Raw genomic sequence first — 17,901 nt, 5'->3', positions numbered from 1 at the left:
TGTTATGGAACCAGGAGCAACTGAGCAACTCATAAAATAGATCCAAAACAGTTTATCCATGCCTTTAAACACTCAAAGAGGTCCAATGTCCAAACTCCAAATGATGCTGGTACGTCTCTAGATGGTTCGGGATTTTTGCAGGGTTGGCATCTACTTCTTTAAAGCCCCATAATCTTCATGAGGTCGGACACGACTGGAGCTGGCGCGACCTCAAGATGCCTCGAGATGGATAGAGGAAGAGGAGCAGTGGAGAGGAATTAGCGTAGCTGCTGTTCATGATATTAACAAGCACAAGTTGATAATGTGCATGTGATCAGATGTACTGGAGCACAAGGTTATGATATGATATGATATGATATGATATGATATGATATGATATGATATGATATGATATGATATATATGTGTTATGTCTTTAATCTGTACTTAAACTGGGAGAGTGTGTCAGAGTCCCGAACACTGTCAGGAAAACTGTTCCAAAGTTTAGGAGCTAAATGTGAGAATGCTCTACCGCCTTTAGTGGACTTTGCTATTCTAGGAACTACTAGAAGTCATTTGTAGCGTGACAGATTCTAGAATGTTAGAAGACTGGATAGATACAGTACATGGAAGCTAAACCATGTAGGGCCTTGTAAGTAAGTAGCAATAGTTTGTAGTCAATTCGAAACTTAACAGGTAGCCAGTGTAGGGATAATAAGATTGGGGTTATATAGTTATATTTTCTCGACCTTGTGAGAACTCTGGCTGCTGCATTCTGGACTAACTGTAGCTTGTTTATTAATGATGCAAGACATCCACCAAGTAAAATATGGCAAAAAAAAGCATGCAGCACATTATTTATGGTCAGCAAAAGATAATCTAAATGGATTTACAGTTAGTGGAATCATAGTGATATATGTTAAACACACAAATAAGTACCACAGAATCCAGGGGAGGAAGATAAGAGAGAAGAATGAACAAAGACAAAAGGATAGCACTTGTATCACTGCTTTCTTATCATTAGTCATCACAGTTTGTTTTAAGTAGAGATGAAGGCTTGTGGATTAACAGTGATAATAGAGTAGAAATAACAGACACAAGCCGATTTCAGAAGATCCCAGAGAATAAATAGTAAATGCACTGATTATAAACAAATGCTGAAGATGTTTACCAACATTCCACAGCATATTCACATTCAGAGTTCAGAGATAATCCAAGTTCATGTGTAAATCCAAAAGAGGTTAAGTTAAGCAATGTTTTTAAAGAACTTAAAAGGGACATTTCTAAGTGTCATCTAATGAGTGTAGTGAAGAATTATTACTGACGTTGTATACAACAGTATACACACCTCAAATATAACTCAGTCTAAACATCAAACTTAGTTATATTTTTCACAATGACTCAAACGGCAAGCAGTATTCTATCCAGCGCCATTGTCTAATGAGAAAATAGAAGTTTATTTCTAGTTCCTTTAGCGAAAATATAGGATGTAATCAAGAGATATTTTTTTAAGATGGCAAATTAATGTAGATAAATCCATTTTGCTAGATTAAGATAAAATATGTTTCTGAAAAGCTTGAGGCTGATGTATAGCACCGAGTATTCCTCCCCCTCTACCACCTGTGAATACATGACCTCCAGCCTCCAGATTTCCTCTGCCGCCTGTCTGAGGAAGCCATCTGTAATACAAAAAGAGCTAAGGAGAATGCAAAAGCTGGTTTCCACAAAGAAACCAGTTGTTTATTCAACCAGATCTGATTATCCCTTTTTAATGACAAATTGCAAATGTCTTCAGATTTACTCTGTGACTTTCCACTCTCAGGAACAGCCTTAGGTGCTCAGGTGCCAGTCATGCCAGTGCAACTGCATATCATAATAATAACAATAATAAAAAAAAAAAATAATAATAAATAATAATTATAATAATAATAAATTAAATAATAATAATCAACTGTTCGGACATCTAGGGGAAGTTCATTCCACCAACTTGGTGCCAAAACAGAGAAGAACCTTGAAGTATACTTACCCTGAGAGAAAGTGGTACCAGTCGATCAGTGCTGGAGGATCTCAGGCAGTGTGATGAGGAGTGATGAGGTCTCTGAGGTAAGAGGGTGCTGGCCCATTTTTGGCTTTGTAGGCAAGCATCAGTGTTTTGAATCTTATACGTGCAGCTACTGGAAGCCAGTGGAGGGTTTTGACAGTTTGGTTTTGCTGGGGTTGAGGTTTAGTTGATGAGCACTTATCCACGAAGAAATGTCCGTCAAGATCCAACAGTGGATAACAGTGGAAAGAAAACCCTTGTGAGGATATGACCACCAAGAGAGTGGGTATAGAGGGAGAAAAGGAGGGGACCAAGTACTGAGCCTTGTGGGACACCATGGAGAGTCTGCGTGGGGCAGATGTGGACCCCCTCCCTGTTACCTGGTATGAGTGACCTTCTAGGTAGAAAGTAAACCATTCCCAAGCTGCTCCATGGATTACCCTCAGCATTACAAAATGATAACTATATAACATAGTAAAAATAATTAGCTTAAACAGAACATTAAATCTTCATAACATTGCTTCCTTTAATGAATTGCCCTCTAAATAAGGAAAGCATAAAGATGTGGCATGAAACTTAACACCTAAATATGCAGTGCATATGCAACATGAGAACAAAATATTCAGAAAATAAATAGTTAAAACCCAAAAAAACCCTTGGACCTTTCACCTGGGACATTGGCGATAAGAGTATTTTCTAACAAAATCCAGTGTCAAGCAAAAAGAAATCACAACCAAATATGGAGCTTGTCAATGGACGAAACTGATTCAAAATTAGACACTGTGTTGATGTTTCTAAAGTCCCTGCAGACATGGCCCATCATGTCTCTGATTTGAGAATGAAGCTGGACCATTCTCACTGGGACTCCCTGACTGCATACAAATACTACTACTATTGTTTTTTTCCTGAATGCTTTTCAGCATTCTGATTAGCAAAATAACATTGGTCTGTTCATAGTGAAGGTCTCTTTTATAGGTCAGCAGAAGCTACTCTGCATAACAAACAGCCTATAAATATGCTTCATTATTAATCACACACAGGTCAGCACTCTCTCATTACCTCCATTTTTTTTTGTTCTCTGTAATGCCTCCTCCAATTTAGAGATCAGGCTTAAGAATGCCACCACTCGTACAGTCAAAAACAATCCTTCAGAAATTATAGATAGTGTAACAAACTGATGTTACACAGTTTGTTTACAGAAAACCCATAGCCAATTCTTTTTCAAAAATCAGCAACATTATACATTAGAATATAAAATGAAATGAAATGCAGATTAAGGGCATTACTTTCCATGGTATAATTTTTTATTATTGGACCAAAATAATGCTAAAATTGTGGCTAGGCTTGACGCTACTGTGTTCTGATAAATTTATTTATAATCCTAATATACTCATTAATCATCTTGAAGCTTACATATGGGCCAGGAATATTGTAAATGTATCTTGGTAATATTACTGATGTAAATGACAAGAGAAATCAGACAATTCTGAAAATTTTAAATATTTTATCAGTGGCTTTTAAACTACTCTTGAATTTTGCCCTCGAGTAAACTTTAGAAGGGAAGTATCTCATTATTTCAAATGCAGCAGGCTATGTTGGAGAAGAACATTTATTTTAAACATCTAAAAGCCCTATGTTATGTTATTTGCATAATAAAATGAATACCACAGTGTACAATTAGGACATGAAAAGGTTGTGTGAAACATCTGAACTCAATTAATAGGTCTTTGAATTAGGACTCTTGAGGAGTGATTTAAATAGCTAATCCTGTCCACATATTTTGATAGTTTAAGTTTTGGTTTAAGCAAATTGTGTTTTTAATGAACAAAGCTTTTTTTATTCTTTTTTTACTTCTTTTTCCTTATTATCGTTCTTATTATTACTACTACTAGTACTACAACTACTACTTGTACTAGTATTATCTGGTATGCCTGATATAACAAGAAAAGTACTAGGTTAAGGTTAATTATTTTGTCTGAGATGAATGGGATAACTTTTAAATGTCCCAGCTGTACATTTATTCAGTTCATTCAGTAACCTTTTTGTCATCTGGACTGTAATATTAGCTATATTGTTGTTTTTGCCAAAATGGTCATATTATACACTGTGACAATTTCAGATTTCAGTGTTGTGCCAATGATATTAATGCAAGTTTCAAGTTTATTGTCATGTGCATAGATAATGCTTTAAACATCTATATACAATGTACTTCTTGAACCTAAACACTATGCTAAATAATCTCTTATTTAGTGCAAAATGTAGCCAGTTTTTGCACTAGCAGAGACAATTGGATTATATTGCACATTCAGTACATGGACATCAAGAGTCTAATGAATCTGCAAATTATCTTTACACAGAATCAGTCATACTTTTACCACCTGCCTTGCAGCATCAATTTTCTAAGACCTAACACTGAGAGTTACTACTTCCTTCCTTGCTAGATTTTCAACATTGCCTTATCCTTGATGGGGTAAAAAGATAGATTCACAAAAAAGTCTTTCCAATGAAAGCAATAAATAAAAACCAACAGTAACAACTTCAGTATACATGCATGTAAAAGTCAGTTGCCCATATCGTAGTGATAAGTATATACCAGTTTCACACTCTAAACTGATTTTTATAATGTTAAAATTCCTGGGGTTCTCCATCCCTCCAACCACATACAACATTGTGGTACGTTTTTGTTTCTGTTGATGTCTGGCTGACTTTTAGCCTTTAAAATTTACACAAAAAAGACAAAAATAATCTGCATATAAATTACAATTAGCCGACAAAACTGCAGGTAAACTAACACAGTCAAACTGTGACAAAAAGGCCTTCTATGGATTTGTAGAGAAAAAAGTTCCTATTTAAAATTCAAGAAAACAGCAAATAACACATAAAAAGAGAAAAAAAAGAGAGGGGAATGAGAGATGAAGCGCTGTCTGGGTTATAGGTAGAGTTGCCACAGTTAAAGGATTTTTAATCTCCAGTCGTTGCATGTTTACTGCATTGCTAAAATTGTCTAATAAAACATTAAAGTCACTTTTATGTGGAGACACATGCCAAGTCCTACTTGTATTGATGGCAAAGAAATGGTGGCCAGGTCACCAGTTTATAAGGTAATGGCTGTCATTCTACAGAAGTTCATTCTGCAGTGCACTGAATTTGTGATAATGGTAAAGTAAGAAACGATAAGGTACTGGTAGTGGAGCTGTTTGTCATGGGATTACTTTTCAACTTGTGGTTTTTAAAATGACAGACTGTGTCTATTGCCTTATAGAAATGGTGTCATTCTTGAAGTTGCGTCCACTACTTCACTCGTCCCATCTGTGTCACGCAGCATCTGCCTGTCTTGGCTGGTGGTTAGATTTCCCATATGTCCAGCATTGGCTATGTTTCAGCTCCAGTGCCACCAGCAGCACATCAAAGCACCACTCGAAGCACTCTTCAGCAGGGAGACAACCACAAAATAACCCCTTACATGAGATCCTCTTACGTAATGCAGACCATAGCAAAGCCTTAGACAAAAACAAGAAATTTAAACAATTATTCCTATGAACATACTTACATTCTGGAACAAATAGCCTGTTACCACGTGTGTTTGTGTGTGTGTGTGTGTGCGTGTGTGTGTAACGGTGGGTTTGTGTGTATCAGAGGGTCCTTGGGGTCCAATATTTCTGCACATTGCACCACTATCATGTCGTATTTACAGGGGATTGTCCTTCCTTTGCAACCTAAAGAAAATAGCTGCAAAAATGGCTTCTGCACTCAGTTTGCTTTTATGTTCTTTAATGGAAGAAAATAAAACAGATAGCAATGGGCCTTCATTATCAAAGCATTGCTCTTGCTTCCTGACTTAAATATATTAGGACTGGGCTGGATTTAGAGCTGCTCTATTGTGAAAAAAAACTACAATTTAATTTAATTATAATATATATATATATATACCAAACCCGTACAAATGTTGATAACAAATGTTAATAATATTAAACTTTTTAAGAAAAAATAACAAGCAACTTGATGTTTTACATTTCTTGTACTGTACTGAATTTAATCGAACCATGCGTCATAACTGAGGTACAAACCATGAATTTTGTGCATCAAAATGTATATATATATATATATATATATATATATATATATATATATATATATATATATATATATATATATATATATATATATATATATACATTTTGATGCACAAAATTCATGGTTTGGTGTGTAGTTTATGGGGGTATGGGTATGGGCCAGTTAATGGGTATATATGTACAGTATTTACTGTATATCATCACAGACAGCTATATAGTGCATCTCATTTTCCAAAATTTTTACTCTAATCAATAAACAACATGTACATTGAAATGTCGGCTAATAGAAATTATTTTCTGAGTTCAGGTCAGGTGAATGTTCTCTCCTTAACTTTTGAGTTTTCTCTGGGTTCCCTAATGTCTACCTTCAAAAAGATGACAATAGGTTGATGCACTAGGATACAGTGTTCCTGGTGCGAATGTGTGAATATGTGTGTATTATGTCCTGTGATAGACTGCCATCTCATCTCTGACCACAATAAAAAAAAACGTGTGAATTATAACATATGAGTGATTAAATGAGTGAGTATAATGCATTGTACCAATCCCTTTTTCTTGTTATAAAAATTTCTAAAATATTGCATATATCTGATATTGAATTATATGAGTAATACAACCTAAGAAATTATGAACTAGAATTTGAATGGACTAAACTAGCTAGCTGTCAATAACTGTCACATTTAAGCCACATTTCCCCTAATCAGGAGCCTGCAATAATAATAATGATCACATAGCCAGTCTCAAGTAGAGTATCCAATTCACCGGCAGTGATTCTTAATCAAACACACCTGCACACAATTACACTCAGCCTATTAAAACAGAAAAACAGTCACAGTGCAAAGTCTAACTTCTAACACTAAATCTGTTTTTTTTTTTTGCCCTTAATTTGTCAATAGTTTATCCCCCCAAAAAATAATTATGTGGAATTACCATCACTGCTGCTAAATATAATACATTTATATTTATATATTTATACTTTATTAGGTTCACCCATTTACTCTATTAAAAGTGCTGAAGTAAGTATGTAAAGTAAAAGTAAAATAAATCAAATTAATGCAATACATGTTTTTTATTATATTGATTACATTGAGCAATCAATTAAATTGGCTCAAATTAAATTGATGAGATTAAATTAAATCAATAGAAAAATTAAATAAAATAGTTTACATTTTGAAACCCTATTCAGGTAATACAAATGTGTTTATTAGCAAGTGTGTGTGTGTGTGTGTGTGTGTGTGTGTGTATGTGTGTGTGTATCTGTGTATGTGTGTGGTTTAGATATATTAATAATACATTTTCTAAAGATATGATCCAGCTTAACTGTTCTACTTCATTTAGCATATTTTATCAAATGCCTTCATACCTTTCATTCTTCATTCATTCACTCCCTCAATATGTGGAATTGTCAGTATTTTCTCAATTTAAGACAAATTCTTGAAGCTGGACATAAAACGCTAAAGGATCCATATCTTCTGCTTTGGCAATGACCATGGCAGCCATTTTGTACATGCGCAAAACAAATTATATTTCTGGTATGGAGTAAGTAGCCACAGTAACACTGTGCTAACTCTAGTTTCCTTTTTATACCCCTAGATAATAATAATAATAATAATAATAATAATAATAATAATAATAATAATAATAATAATAATAATAATAATAATAATATTAATAATAATAATAATAATAATCTTCTACTTTTTCTTTTGGCTTCTCCCATTAGGGGTCACCACAGCAGATCATCTGTCTCTATACCCCTCTGTCCTCTACATCTGCCTTCTGACAACCAACTACCTGCATGTCTTCCCTCACCACATTTCCCTCACACACAGTTGTGTGTAAGTGTGTGTGTGTGAGTATATGTGTGTGTGTGTGTGTGAGAGAGAGAGTTCAGTTCAAATGTTTGTTGAGGAGCCTGATGGCTTGCGGGAAAAAACTGTTGCACAGTCTTGTTGTGACGGCTCGAATGCTTCGAAACCGTTTCCCTGATGGTAGGAGGGTGAAGTGTGTGTGTGACGGGTGTGTGTGGTCATCCACAATGCTGTGTGCTTGGCGGATGCAGTGTGTGGTGTAAATGTCCATGATAGAGGGGAGAAAGACTCAGATGATCTTCTCAGCTGTCCTCACTATCCTCTGTAGGGTCTTGCGATCCGAGACGGTGCAGTTCCCAAACCAGGCAGTGATGCAGCTGCTCAAGATGCTCTCGATGGCCCCTCTGTAGAACATGGTCAGGATGGGGGGAGGGAGATGAGCTTTCCTCAGCCTTCTCAGGAAGTAGAGACGCTGCTGGGCTTTCTTGGTGATGGAGCTGGTGTTAAGTGACCAGGTGAGGTTATCCGCCAGATGAACACCAAGGAATTTGGTGCTCTTGACGATCTCCACTGAAGATCCCTCGATGATCAGTGGAGAATGGGCTCTCTGTGCTCTCCTGAAGTCAACAACCATCTCTTTGGTTTTGTCCACGTTCAGAGACAGGTTGTTGGCTCCACACCAGGCTGTTAACCGTTGCACCTCCTCTCTGTATGCTGACTCGTCGTTCTTGCTGATTAGACCCACCACGGTCATGTCATCAGCAAACTTAATGATATGATTCGAGCTGTGCGTTGGTGCACAGTCGTGAGTCAGCAGAGTGAACAGCAGTGGACTGAGCACACAGCCCTGAGGGGCTCCAGTGCTCAGTGTGGTGGTGCTGGAGATGCTGTTCCCGATCCTGACTGACGTCTCTCAGTCAGGAAGTCCAGGATCCAGTTGCAGAGGGAGGTGTTCAGGCCCAGTAGGCTCAACTTCTCAATCAGGTGCTGAGAAATGATTGTGTTAAATGCTGAACTGAAGTCTTTGAACAGCATCCTTACATAAGAGTCTTTGTTATCCAGATGGGTGAGGGCCAGATGGAGGGTTGTGGAGATGGCATCGTCCGTGGAGCGGTTTGGACGATACGCAAACTGCATGGGGTCCAGTGCGGGTGGGAGCTGGGTCTTTATGTGCCTTATGATAAGCCTCTCGAAGCACTTCATCATGATGGGTGTGAGTGCAACGAGACGATAGTCATTGAGGCAGGAGACAGAAGACTTCTTCGGCACAGGAATGATGGTCGTCGTCTTGAGGCACGTGGGAACAGTGGCGCTGCTCAGGGAGATGTTAAAGATGTCAGTAAATACATCTGCTAGTTGTTCTGCACATTCCCTGAGCACTCTGCCAGGAATGTTGTCAGGTCCAGCAGACTTTCGTGGGTTAACTCTGCATAGAGTTTTCCTCACTTCAGCTGTGGTTAGACAGAGCACCTGGTCACTGGGAGGAGGGATGGTCTTCCTCGCCACCACGTTGTACTGTTTTTTTATGTTGTTTTATGTAGCACCTGGGTTCAGGAGGAACGTTGTCTCATTTCACTGTGTACTGCATCAGCTATACATGGTTGAATGACAATAAAAGCTTCTTGACTTGACTTGACTTGACATCCATAAACCTACTCCTCCTTGGTCTTCCTCTTTTCCTTCTTCCCAGCGGCTCCATCCTCGGCATTCTCCTACCAATGTACCCCATGTCCCTCCTCTGCACATGTCCAAACCATCTCAATCGGGCCTCCCTCTCTTTGTCCCCAAAACGTCCTACTTGTGCTGTCCCTCTAAGAAACTCATTTCTATTCTTGTCCGTCTCACCACAGTCCTATAAATGTTCCCTTTTACGCTTGCAGATACCCTTCTATTACAAATCACTCCTGCCACTCTTCTCCACCCACTCCATCCTGCCTGCACTCTTTTCTTCACTTCTCTAACAATTATATACAGTGAGGAAAATAAATATTTGAACACCCTGCTATTTTGCAAGTTCTCCCACTTAGAAATCATGGAGGGGTCTAAAATTGTCATCGTAGGTGCATGTCCACTGTGAGAGACATAATCTAAAAAAAAAAAATCCAGAAATCACAATGTATGATTCTTTAACTATTTATTTGTATGATACAGCTGCAAATAAGTATTTGAACACCTGAGAAAGTCAATGTTAATATTTGGTACAGTAGCCTTTGTTTGCAATTACAGAGGTCAAACGTTTCCTGTAGTTTTTCACCAGGTTTGCACTCACTGCAGGGGGGATTTTGGCCCACTCCTCCACACAGATCTTCTCTAGATCAAGTCAGGTTTCTGGCCTGTCGCTGAGAAACACGGAGTTTGAGCTCCCTCCAAAGATTCTCTATTGGGTTTAGGTCTGAAGAGGTCTGCAGCCCTCTACCAGTCGGGGCTTTATGGCGGAGTGGCCTGACGGAAGCCTCTCCTCAGTGCAAGACACATGAAAGCCCGCATGGAGTTTGCTAAAAAACAGAGAAATAAGATTTTCTGGTCTGATGAGACCAAAATAGAACTTTTTGGCCTTAATTCTAAGCGGTATGTGTGGAGAAAACCAGGCACTGCTCATCACCTGTCCAATACAGTCCCAACAGTGAAGCATGGTGGTGGCAGCATCATGCTGTGGGGGTGTATTTCAGCTGCAGGCACACGACGACTGGTTGCAATCGAGCGAAAGATGAATGCAGCCAAGTACATGGATATCCTGGACGAAAACCTTCTCCAGAGTGCTCTGGACCTCAGACTGGGCCGAAGCTTCACCTTCCAACAAGACAATGACCCTAAGCACACAGCTAAAATAATAAAGGAGTGGCTTCACAACAACTCCGTGACTGTTCTTGAATGGCCCAGCCAGAGCCCTGACTTAAACCGAATTGAGCATCTCTGGAGAGACCTAAAAATGGCTGTCCACCAACGTTTACTATCCAACCTGACAGAACTGGAGAGGACCTGCAAGGAGGAATGGCAGAGGATCCCCAAATCCAGGTGTGAAAGACTTGTTGCATCTTTCCCAAAAAAGACTCCTGGCTGTATTAGAGCAAAAGGGGGCTTCTACTAAATACTGAGCAAAGGGTCTGAATACTTAGGACCATGAGATATTTCAGTTTTTCTTTTTTAATAAATCTGCAACAATGTCAACAATTCTGTGTTTTTCTGTCAATATGGGGTGCTATGTGTACATTCATATGGAAGAAGAATGAACCTAAATGATTTTAGCAAATGGCTGCAATATAACAAAGAGTGAAAAATTTAAGGGGGTCTGAATACTTTCCGTACCCACTGTATATATATATGTATGTATGTATGTATGTATGTATGTATATAATAAAACAGTCACACAGCATTTAAAGTGTGAGGCTGAGACTAAACAAATGTGTGGTCCACCACTTAATACAATTCTAAGGTAACATGTGTTTAAACATGGAAAACACCAGGAACAGATGGCATCTACACCTCTGTCTTAAAGCATTTGCTGACCAACTGACACCTATCTTTATCCATATCTTTAACAGATCATTGGAGCTGTATGAAGTCCCCTCCTGCTATAAACTCTCTACCATTATCTCGGTCCCCAAGAAACCCTCCATCACAGGACTGAAGGACTACAGGCCTGTGACTTTGCAGATCATACTATGCTCATTGGACACATCCAAGATCCCACCGAGTCTGCATATCAGCAGGAAGTGAAGCAGCTGGTGCTTTGGTGCAATCAGAACAACTTAGAGCTAAACACACTCAAAACTGTGGAGATGACAAAAAAAAAATAATTGGTGCTTGCCTGCCTTTCTCCAGGACTTGTACTTTACAAGAACCAGGGAACTGGTAAAAATCATTACTGTCCCTTCACACTATGGACACAACCTCTTTCAACTCCTCCCTTCTGGCAGGGACTTCAGAACTTTGTACACCAAAACTGCCAGGAACAGGAACAGTTTATTTCCTAAGGCAATCACCCTCATTAACAACTGACCTTAATTAAATGCTCTTCTTCATATCTATAAGTACTGCATTATAAACCCAATATGTTACACATTCTACTGCTGCTGTATGTGGTACAAAATACCTTCAGAAGTTATACTAAAATGGTTGCTGAAATATGAGGGGTGTACTTAATTTTGTGTGATACTGTATATGAATTGCTAGCATGCTACAATATAGGATGCACCTATAGTATGCAACTCGGCAAGGACATTTGCTGACAAGTCAAATCGCAGGGTCATATGCAGTGTAAATTCTACTTTTTTGTGCATAATTTGGCATAAATAACAATTTTGTTTGTTGCAGCATAGTTAATGGTCTTTAGAGTCACTTAGTGTAAAAGGGTCAACAAGGTCATGACAAATTTAGTAGTATAGCTTATAGTTAAAAGTGTCACAATTATATGAACACATGAGAAGCACTGCTAACCCCTATTCATGTAAGCTTGGCTTTGCGTGGCACTTCACAATCATACAGCTATGTAAGAAAGTCTGTCTGGAATTTTGCCTCATGATGAATGGAATAATGGAAGAAATTTTTTTCCTTCTGTCTCTCTTTAGAATGATCGAATAAATTGCCAAACTCATCCTGGAACACCACCATTTGTATTGTTTTTCGGACAAATTTGGTGGGTTTACAGATGTGTGGTATAATTGCTTTGGGCCCACATACCTGGTGTTTCACTGGAAAATGAGTGGGACTTGACTGCAGGCACTATATGCAGAACTACCGTGGACATTTTTGGACTGTAAATGTTGCTTATGTGATCAAATAATATTGCTTCCCTGACAATATTTATAATGATTTACTTTTTCCATCATTGTGGACCAATGATGTGGTAATCCCCAACAATTGCCAAGCCAGCCTATGGCTGATGCAAGTCCTGCATGTCTATCTTCTGAGAGAGTGAGAGAAAAAGAGAGATGTAAAAACTTAATTAGAAAAAAATCAATATAGGTTTGTGTAAGTCAAAGCACCTTATAATTAGATTTTCCTCACATCACTCCCTGTAATGTAAAGACTTGGTGATCAATAAGAAGATTGCGTGTGGCCTCTGGTGGTGTCTTCAAACTCAGTCTTTGCACAAAGCTGGCCTTGTAAGATGTCACAACATGCAGTGACTTCCTGTATAGAGAAGCTTAAAGCACTCTCAATTTAGAGAGCTTAAATGATCTAGCTCCGTTTAAGAACAAATAGCTGACTGATTAGAAAGTCTGTTTTTATTTTTGAATAAAAATATGAAAAATATGCCACATGCTTAAATGATCAACTGTATTGGCAGGACACTTACTGTATAATGCAGTTTTTTTTGTTGTGCCATGATATCTGCATTAGGATGTGTCTCAAAAGACATACACACACACACACACACACACACACACACACACACACACACACACACACACACACACACACACACACACACAAAACAGATACACAGCGAATGGCATTTAATTAATGTTCTGCTAGTTTTCTCACAAACTGTCTCCTCTGTACTACCGTGGATGTGCCAAGTCATTTAATTTGGTGATAAAAACAATGACAGATTTTCTGCACTAGATACATAATAGTTGCATATTCTGAAAACTATCCCAAAATTGGCTCTGCATGATGCCTTTTATGCATGGCTTGAAACACTTTCACTCAAAGCTTTGAATAATGACACTGCAAGATCCTGGTGTCACACAGCTCCGCCAAGCATTGGAGGAAAAGAAAATCGGAGGTTCTATTGTGTTTCCATTCCTGCAAAATAATCACACTATAGAAAATATGGTTCTAGTGAGACTGGCATGCACAATAGAGAGCTCTTTATGATTGACACTGTTCATTTTTGCGAAAATCCATTTTCCAAAAACATTTTAAGAGATGCAAATGAAAATAGTCCTACATATCTGAATTTATATTCCCTCATAACACGAACACTATAAAATGTTACTGTTTGGGAAACAGCAAAATAAACGACCTTACTTTATGAAATAATAAAGGGAAATTGATTTAAGAGATAAAATTCAAAAGCAAACTCAAATTACCTTGTGTAAAGTTACTGTTTATACTGGTAAAGATTTGCTGTTGTAAGAGTACAATCAGTAGCAGTTAAAGGAAAATAGGAAACAATCAAGTCAATAAAATGCACTTTTTTATTATTATTATTTAAACAAATATGGGTATTGGTTCATTTTTATATTTCATTTAATATATTCCCTTCATGGATAACATATCAGTGAAGTATTAATGTCTGAAGAGATTGAGAAGCCATTTTTATACATTATATTACAGTTTTTCTCAACTGCTTTCAGTCATTTCTCAGATCAGAATTGAAGTTTGAAGATCTCCAAGTGCATTTCTCAAAACAACACGTACAAACTGCACAACATAGTGGATAACCGGAAAATACGCGTCACCTGCTCAAAATGCTTTGTCTATCGTGCAAAAGCGTGTTTTTTTTATCAATCATTGTGTCAGAGGCAGCAGAATCCTATGTCATTTTTTCAACAATGTGAACGTGACAGGCAAAATTATTAGTCATGTTGTCAGTAGAACATCATACTCAGTTTTAGTTAAATTATACTCAAGTCAGGTTTTGCTGACTAGAAACTACTAAATTACCGTACTGGTGTGTGTCATAATTTACAGTGTCCCTCCGGTAAAAAAAAACAAGTTACTTTTGCAAACCATTATGCATCAACCAGGTGTTACAGTAATTTACATGGTATGAATAGATAATTTTTCTGATTGATTCCATCTGACCTCAGTTAACCAATCAACATCGACCCATGTAACAGTATATGGAAGAATCGAAACAAAAGATCACACTGTATTCACATTTTTACTGTACTGTCAATAGTGGTACTTTCATACAGAAAACAAAGGAAACTACACATAGGCTATTTACCAACAAATGAAAACCTGAAAAAGACAAAGTGAGGAAAACTATACATATACAGAAGGTAAAGGTGAAATGATATGGCAGTTTTCCTATGCGTCATGTCGGTCCTCTCTGTTGGGCCACAGATTCTCATCCACATCACAACATATATTTTCCCTTGCTATGCATGCTGGAAAGAATCTTCTTGAGTGCCTAATCCAGCCTCTGCATGCATTTGCTGAGATGTCCTCACATGCTGCATCCATGGCAGCCAGCAGTGTCATCCGTGTATGTGGCTGATGATCATTAACCTTCCACTACGCAGTCTTAATCCTCTTCTTCTTCCTTCAGCTTCCATTATCAGAAAGGGGAACACTTGTGTTGTGCACTGTACATATATGTGACCCTGCCAAATCAGTCTTCATGAGTTGCACCTCTGAGCTATTTCACAGAACTGGTTGATCATTGGTTAGTCTAGAGTTGCACATGTTTCTCTTTGTTAACGAAGGTGAAGACAATTTGTCAATTCTGGACAAATTTCTTAGCAAACATGTACTCACAATTTGTAGAAAGCTGTATAGACATACAATTCTGAGAACATGTTCACTCATTTTGATAGTACAGACTTCCAACCTGAGAAAAAGACTAATTGGTTTGGTGGTTGTGACATTTCAGCTGAGAACCAGGACAAGTTATTTTGCACAGCAGGACAAAAGCAACAACAATTGTCAAAAGCAGCTGACAGATGTACAGAACCATTTGCATGTGGTCCAAAAGCAATTGCAAATTGATGAAAACAACAAGACATTGCTGATATGATGTGAAGAACTGACAACAGGTTCTGACGGTGGGACGAGTAGTTTTGAGAAATGCAGTTCTCTTGTGAGAAATGACTGAAAGCAGTTGAGAAAAACTGTAATATACAGGTGGAGAAGCTATAATTAGTCAAAAATAAAAAAACTTTTTTCTGTAATAGTCTGCTTTGTTTTAGCGTCAGTCTAAATGCCAACAGGTCAAGATGTAGTCAGCCAACTGGAGTCAGTGCAATTATTTAATCAGCCAATCATATGCCAGAGGTCAATGATACATTTTGTGGACGCATTATCAGACAAGGTGTCATGTGTTTTTAATTTCTGTTCTTTTAAATCTTATGATTTAGTATTACACTGCAGGATACCACTACTCTTACTCTTACGTAAATGTAATTAGTTTTCTCAGTTGTGTTTTGACAATCTGGGTTACTTGATGGCAATCACTGATTACAGTAACTGATGATGGTAGGTAATGGTAGGCTTTATTTTGATTTAATTAGTTGCAAGACTTTCAGTTTGAGTCTAAAATTGATCTGAGTCCAAAACTGAAAATTGTTATGATGCAATATTAACACTATTTATACACTATTTGCCGTACTTGTCTCATACTGTGTCAAATATGTCTTAATAATCTGCTGAATTACTGTTCAGCTTTAATATAGTATTACAGCAAACATTTGGTTATGGTCCCTTACCTTTTTCTACACCTTGAAAATTTCATTATGAATTTGACTTTTAATTATTCATATGAAATATCAAAAGGAGGTATATGCAGGACTTTGGGACCAACCTGTACCTTTTCAAGTAGCATCCTTTTAAATAATAAATAGATAATTAAATTCACAAATAAATTGAAGAATAAATAAATAAACACATTTGTTTTCATACGAATATAATACGGGCTTAAATCTGCTGAAAGAGAACCCACATCTTCACATTCTTTACCGATAATCACACAATACACCGCCAAGAATCTATATACATACAGTATGTGTTTAGATTGATTAGTTTGTATTAAAAACCATAATGAACAATATAGTTTATTAAAAGGTTTGATGTATTGCACAGACCCCAGAGGTCCATGGTGAAATATATTTAGCAGGCACACTTGGGTTTCGCTATGTTTATTTCATTTTATGCCCATCTGGAAGAAGCAATTTGGATATTAAATGGAATAAACTTTAAAATTATATCTTTTAAGAGTATATACTTTATGTGTTTATACTACATTAGTAAGTACCTGGGGTCCACAGTTTAAAGTAATGGAGAGTGTGTCAAGAAAAGAGTGCAGGCAGAGTGGAGTGGGTGGAGAAGAGTGGCAGGAGTGATTTGTGATAAAAGGGTATCTGCAAGAGTGAAAGGGAAATTTTATAAGACTATGGTGAGACCTGCGATGTTGTATGGCTTTTTTTCACACCCTCTCTATGCACTTGTATCCTGTGATGATAACCTTGCCCTCGATAATGGTAGGCTCGTTATATAGTTGTATTAAACCTCCAGCATTGTGAGATTAATTATCTCACTATCCATTATGATTGCAATAACCACAGGGACATGTACTACATTGTGAAGAAAGAGCAATATATATACATTAGTTATGTTATTTAAAAAAGACATTATCTGACTTGTCTGTCGATATCTCATTGCCTTTGTATGCATTTCATTTAATGGGAATAAAGGGAATTTTATATGTGAATACATATTTAATGTACTGCCCTTACTGCAATGTAATATTCTAAATTCAGTTAAAATTCACCTGGGAAAAGTAACTGTGCATTTCTAAGAAACCATACAGCTATAAAAAAAAAAAAAAAACATCTTAAAAATATTTTGCATTACAATACCCCAAAATAGTTTTTTGCAAAACATTTGTGCCTAGTTCTGCAATTTTAACAATATTTCTAAGCACTGAGTTATCATTATATTGTGTTGTACTATCCCTCTGGTACAGTCAAGTCAAGTCAAGTCAAGAAGCTTTTATTGTCATTTCAACCATATATAGATGACGCAGTACACAGTGAAATGTTTCTCCACAACCCTGGTGCTACATAAAAAACAGAGAGCTACATAACCGAACACAGAGCTATGACTAAAGTAAGTTGCCCTCACCACATAAAGTGCATCGTGTGCAAACTAGTACAAACAGTAGAAGATGAAAGACATTGCAGACAGATACACAAAACAAAAAATAGCACTGCCTGTATACCTACTCTATAATGTGTTATACAGTGCAATGTGCAAAAGAAAACTATAAACAAGAGTGCACTTGTAAATACAAACACAAAATGTAAACACAAAAAGGTGTGCAAAAC

The 17,901-nt window shown here is 37.4% G+C and overlaps 1 protein-coding gene across 1 annotated transcript in view; it reads left to right on the top strand.

Annotated features, from left to right (window-relative positions):
- The first annotated feature begins 8,343 nt into the window (after nt 1-8,343).
- The window catches only part of uxs1 (UDP-glucuronate decarboxylase 1), a 204,109-nt gene continuing 194,551 nt past the window's right edge, over nt 8,344-17,901 (top strand). Inside the window, exon 1 of the mRNA XM_083535882.1 lies at nt 8,344-9,073. The gene's annotated coding sequence lies outside the window, so the exon portion shown is untranslated. The remainder of the gene's footprint in view (nt 9,074-17,901) is intronic.

The sequence above is a fragment of the Silurus aristotelis genome (genome assembly GCF_946808225.1).
Source record: "Silurus aristotelis genome assembly, chromosome: 3".
NCBI classification, from domain to species: Eukaryota; Metazoa; Chordata; class Actinopteri; order Siluriformes; family Siluridae; genus Silurus; species Silurus aristotelis.
Note: the sequence above shows the minus strand (reverse complement) of the source record. Positions and strands in the feature narration are given on the sequence as shown.